Genomic DNA, 6,000 nt, shown 5'->3' on the forward strand with positions numbered 1-6,000 from the left:
GGACCGCTGGCAGGACCAACCACGCGAGGGCGCCTGGAGAGACTCGCCTCGTGAGGATCGCCCTCAGGGCAACACCGGTCTTCCCCCACTGCCGCCACCAAGAAGGAACGACGACCACCACCAGGATGAGGGGGCTGGGGGCTTCCAGGAGCCGCGTGCGATCGCTTGCATCTTGGGCGGCGCCCAGGCCCCAGCCTCTCAGCGCATCTTCAAACAGTTCGCTCGCGAGGTGAACGCGGTGCTTCCCAAGCTCGAGGCCACGCGCCCGCTCAAGTGGTCCCAATGCGCCATCACTTTCAGCTCGGGAGATCAGCTCAAATGCGCGGCCACCGCTGGTTCCCTCCCGTTGTTGTGTTCCCCAGTCATCAGCAATGTGCAGGTTACCAAGACCCTCATCGACGGCGGCGCAGGGCTCAACGTCCTGTCCGTCGACACATTCGACAACCTCCAAGGGCCATATGAACAGCTCTAGCCCACCAAGCCTTTCTCAGGAGTGACCGACGGGTCCACCACACCAATAGGGCAGGTCCGCTTGCCTGTCACCTTCGGGGAGCGCAAGAACTACCGCAGCGAGCTCATCGACTTCGACGTCGCGCACATCCGCCTGCCGTACACCTCGGGTATCCGGCCCTGGCCAAGTTCATGGCAGTCACCCATCACGGCTACAACGTCCTCAAGATGCAAGGAAGCGGAGGAATCAGCACGGTCCCATGTGAAGAGAGGGATGCGGTGTGCTCCCTCGACCGCGCCTTCCAAGCTGCAGCAATCGACGACCCCGACAGCAGAAGTGAGGGCCCTCCGGAGGCCATCACCAAGAAGAAGAAGCTGCGCCGCGTAGGACCTCAGGAGGATGGCGTCGCGGCAGGAGCCTCATCAGGATCAGCACCCGTCCCAGGGGCGCCTCCCTCCGTCGCATAGGAAGGCGCGCCCGGCGCCCTCCTCTGGCAGGGCTCGGGGGCTCTCTTCTAGAGGGCCTCAAACCTTGTCGACCTCACGAGGGAAGTGCTTGGGCACTACCTGGAAGCATGCTTCGCGACACATGTTCCTCAGGAGAGCACGGGGCAAGGAGTGCCCACCAACCAGGAGTTCATCACCAAGACCACCCAGGAACTGCAAAACGCAAGAGCCATGCGCGGCGACCGCCGCTCACGAGGCGCAGCCCCCCATCTTGGCGAGGATGCTGGGCTGCGTGTGTCGGTGTCAAAACCGGCGGATCTCGGGTAGGGGGTCCCGAACTGTGCGTCTAAGGCGGATGGTAACAGGAGGCGGGGGACACGATGTTTACCCAGGTTCGGGCCCTCTCGATGGAGGTAATACCCTACTTCCTGCTTGATTGATCTTCATGATATGAGTATTACAAGAGTTGATCTACCACGAGATCGTAGAGGCTAAACCCTAGAAGCTAGCCTATGGTATGATTGTTGTTGTCCTACGGACTAAACCCTCCGGTTTATATAGACACCGGAGGGGGATAGGGTTACATAGAGTCGGTTACAAGGGAGGAGATCTACATATCCGTATTGCCAAGCTTGCCTTCCACGCCAAGGAAGTCCCATCCGGACACGGGACGAAGTCTTCAATCTTGTATCTTCATAGTCCAATAGTCCGGCCAAAGGATATAGTCCGGCTGTCCGAGGACCACCTAATCCAGGACTCCCTCAGTAGCCCCCGAACCAGGCTTCAATGACGATGAGTCCGGCGCGCGGATTGTCTTCGGCATTGCAAGGCGGGTTCTTCTCCAAGTCTTGTGTACCTGTCGAGTAGTGTCCGGCTTCCCATGAATGTTGCACTCCTCGGCTTCTGCGCCTAATAATGGCTATCCTCCACGTGTCGAGCGAATGCGAGAAGTCGGGGCATTTTTGCACTTGCCACCCTAACCATGTGAGTAAATCGTCTATTTAAGGGACCGGGGATCCTCAGATCCAGATCACACCATCCTCCCTCAGCGAGTATCCATCGGAGCGCGCCCGGAAAAATCCATCCTATCATGGCCGGTCGTCGCAGCTCCTCCTCTCGCTCCCGTAGCCCTATGCCAGGCAACTAGAAGAAGTGTTACGTCTCCCACAGACAGTTAGTAGAGTTACAAACCCAGGGGTTTCTAGCACCTGCATATATGGTCCCCGTCCGAGCTGGACTAGCCACTTACAATGGCGGGAAACAAGCGGAGAGCTTTCCCAACCCATCCATGGGGGAGCGGGTATGCCTTGTCCCATACTTGTTAAGGGGACTTGGATTTCCTCCACAGGCTCCTGGAGTTCTACGGCCTCCAGTTGCATAATTTTACTCCTGCCTCCATATTACACATCGCAGGCTATGTCGCCCTTTGCAAGCTGTTTTTAGGCTATGAAGCTCATTTCGAGCTATGGAAGAGGCTATTCTGCCTCGTACCCCGTACACAAGAAGGGTCGATATATCAAGTGGGCGGAGCCGAGATATGGCGCATCGCCGGGACCGGATATCTGTCCGGTACTCCGAAGAAGACATCCGAAGACTGGCCTTCGGAGTGGTTTTATATGGAGGATGTCCCCCTTCCGGACCCTGTTCGGATGGGCCTTCCCGAGTTTAATAACGCTCCTTTGAAGAAACGCCGCGGCTGGCGCCCTCGGAGCCCCCAGGAGGAAGATAACAGAGAGGTCCTTTACCTGATGCGCCGGATACAAACGCTGGCCAAATTAGGATTGACAATAGTCGAGGTTATGTCAATATGTATAATGCAGGGGGTGCAGCCACTTCAATATCGAGGACAACCCATGTGGCACTTCAATGGAGAAGACGATGCCACCCGTTGCGGTCGTAAAGGTCCGGACTCCGTCACTGCTCTAGCGAAAATACTGTCCGATTTATACAAAGGAGAGGAAGAGGAGTTCATCCGTATCAAGCCACGGGATGGATTCTCCATGTACAACCCCCAAGCTGGGTGAGCTGCTACTTTTTACTCCAGACCTTCCCGCATTCTTTGTCATAAATATTTACCTTGCTATTTCATAGCAGGAACTGCGAAAAGCTGTGAGGGAGGTCCACAGCCCGCCTCCACAACCAGAGGACCCTGACCGGGCCCTCGACCCCGGACTCGAAGAGGATCCGGACACATTTGTGGAGCTTATTAACAGGACGTTCTATCAATTGAGCTGCGATGATGCCATGGTGGCCATCATAGCCGATCCTGGACTACTCCCTGCATCGCATGTAAGTAAAACCGGAGTCCCAACTTCCGAGAAGGATCCCTTTTTCTGCACTTCACCTACCGCACACATATGGTGTCTTACAGGGAAGGCCCTCGGGACGCCATGCCGAACCCGCAGTGACTCACCAACAAGGGGCACCGAAGCCGGGTAGGCTTAAAAGGAAGGCGGTCAGGACTGAGACGCCGTCGCAGAGGTATGAAACAGAACCCCGCTCTGTGGTTGTCGTCTTTTGAAATATAATAACGTCCATGTTTCCTAGTAGGAAAAACGCTCGCCGGACTATATCCGGAGAGGTTGCCGGCCACGCCTCCACCAGCCGGGCTCCAGAGCCGGACCTAGAGGCGGACGCTAACATGGGGCCAACACCGGATGTTCCTCCTACAGAGGATGCGGATAGGCTGTCCGCTACGAATTCCGAAGTGGAGAGTGCCATGAATCACAGGCGCCGCCGGGCCGTACTCCGCGACGCTTGTTTGTCCCAAGAGGCGTTCGACGCCTTTAACTCAGGAGACGCGTACATTCGAGCTGCTCAAAATGGTCTTGCCAAAGCCACGGACCAGTATGTAAAGGATATACGGGTAAGAAAATCTAATAATTATGTATATCAGTAGCCCCTGAGACTTGAAACAGTTGGCACAACTGATTTAAGGATCATTGTTTGCATAAGTTCTTACGGAGAAGAATACACGGTTGTCTCAAGAGCTGGAGGAGTGCAAAGCCCAGCTTCAGGCCGCAATTGCCGCAGTAAAGGAGTCCGAGAAGGCAACATCTAGTAACACTTATTTCTATTGCAAAGAATGACGTGTACCAGGTAGTATACGGCATGCATGCAAATCTGACAATAGATTCTGCAGATGACTCTGGAGTGAATCCGGAGGTCGTGATAGGGGATCAGCCGCATGTTCAACGACAGCTAAAGGCTGGCGAGCGCGTGCTTACACGGGTTAGGCGGGAGCAAAATGATCTCCAAGACGCCAATATCCGGCTGGGCGTGGAACTGAAAGATGTTCGAGCCCAGCTTGCTGACTCCGTAAAGGAGAATAAGAGGCTTCGACGCAGCATTTTTAGTAAGTGCTTGAGCGAACTTTTAAAGAGTTCGGCGAAGAAACCGGCTGACAGAGTTATATCTGCAGGTATGCTGACGGGTCGTCCCACGGAGGAGATGCCCGGGTCTGTGGGTGATCTTCTGCCAGAGCTCTCTCAACTGCACGAGCAAGTTCGGCAGGTGATGCAGGGCATTGCCCAAGCCTTGTGGCCATCCGCCTCCCTGCTAGGAGGCATGGGGGAGCTTGTAGAGAAGCTCAAGGGAGCGCGGCGGCTCTTACGATTATGGAAGATATCAGCCTGTCGACAAGGTGCAAGGGAAGCATGAGCCATGGTGTAGACGTGATATACCAAGGCTGACCTGAACCACATGGCCGAGGTCGGACCTGTGGGGTCTAATGGGAAAGAGATCCCCGTCAGTTTAGTGTATGATCAGGTAGAGTTAGCCGCAAAGCATTCCCAACAGGATTGTAGGCTAGACAGCCTGTTGGATGGTATAGAAGAAGAATTTAGTCAGTCTAAGTGACTGTGTACTTCAAGTGACATGTGTTGTCCCTAGCCGGATTGTAAGTCATTTGTCATGGCGGACCTTTTCGCTTCGACCTCTGGACCCGACAGTCCGGAGTGTATCCGAATACCCGCTCAGTTATGTAAAAACCGGGGTACGCGTGGAAACCAGGCATAGGGGTCATAAGTGCTTGAACAGACAAGTACCCAACTAGCTATGTTATATTACATGGATAGTAAGAAACATCTTCCAGGGAGAATAGTTTCGTTAAGGGTTCCTTTCCCTGGGTACGCATGCCCTAATGTGCATGTCCGAGCTGCGAAAAGAGACGCAGGATATAAACATCTGGGGGCATGTATTACAATAAATAAAGGTCATCTTTTGTTCACCGACCGAATATTCCCTTAAGAACGCTAGCTTTCGGCTTCACCCAGTCTGAGGTACACATCCGGCTGACCCGGCAGTAACAATCGCAGAGGTGCTCCCCTTATGCCCTAGCCGAATTAACGGGAACGTAGGGCATAAACACAAGAGCCAGGCAACCCAGCTTGGCCAAAACTTAAGTCATATCGATGCATATAATGGCGAAAAAAGGTACATGTGGAAGAATAACACATGTGTGGGGCATAGAGCCCGGAAAATAGTTATATTAAGCTTCTGTATAAGACGGCCCCAGGTATAATGAGCGCAGCTAGCGCGTCAAGATTGTGTAGTCAAGACACATTTTAGCCTTTTAAGGCCTTGAAGGAAAAGGGAAGAAAGAAAGAAAAGACAGATAACAGATATATAAAAAATTGACGGAGGTAAGGAGACGAACATAGAGTCCGGCACTAGGCGTAGAACCTTCGGAGTCTGGCTGCGTTCCATGGGTTTGGCTCGAGTCGATTGTCCGATGCATCCCGCAGACGGTACGCTCCACCGGTCAGAACTTGGTCAATAATGAAGGGACCTTCCCATTTGGGCTTGAGCTTGTTCTTTTTCTTCTCCGGTAGGCGTCGAACGAGTTCGCCGACGTTATAAGTTTTGGCCCGTACTTCTCTGCTTTGATACCTTCGAGCATGTTGCTGATAAAATGCGGAACGGGCTTTTGCCACGTCAGGCTCCTCCTCCAGGGCGTCCAAACTGTCCTGCCGATCAAGCTCGGCTTCTTTCTCTTCGTACATGCGCACTCGAGGTGAGTCATGAATTATGTCGCAGGGCAGTACCGCCTCTACGCCGTACACCATAAAAAATGGTGTGTATCCGGTAGTGCGATTCGCCGTG

This window comes from Triticum aestivum, chromosome 4D (genome assembly GCF_018294505.1).
Source record: "Triticum aestivum cultivar Chinese Spring chromosome 4D, IWGSC CS RefSeq v2.1, whole genome shotgun sequence".
Classification (NCBI taxonomy): domain Eukaryota; kingdom Viridiplantae; phylum Streptophyta; class Magnoliopsida; order Poales; family Poaceae; genus Triticum; species Triticum aestivum.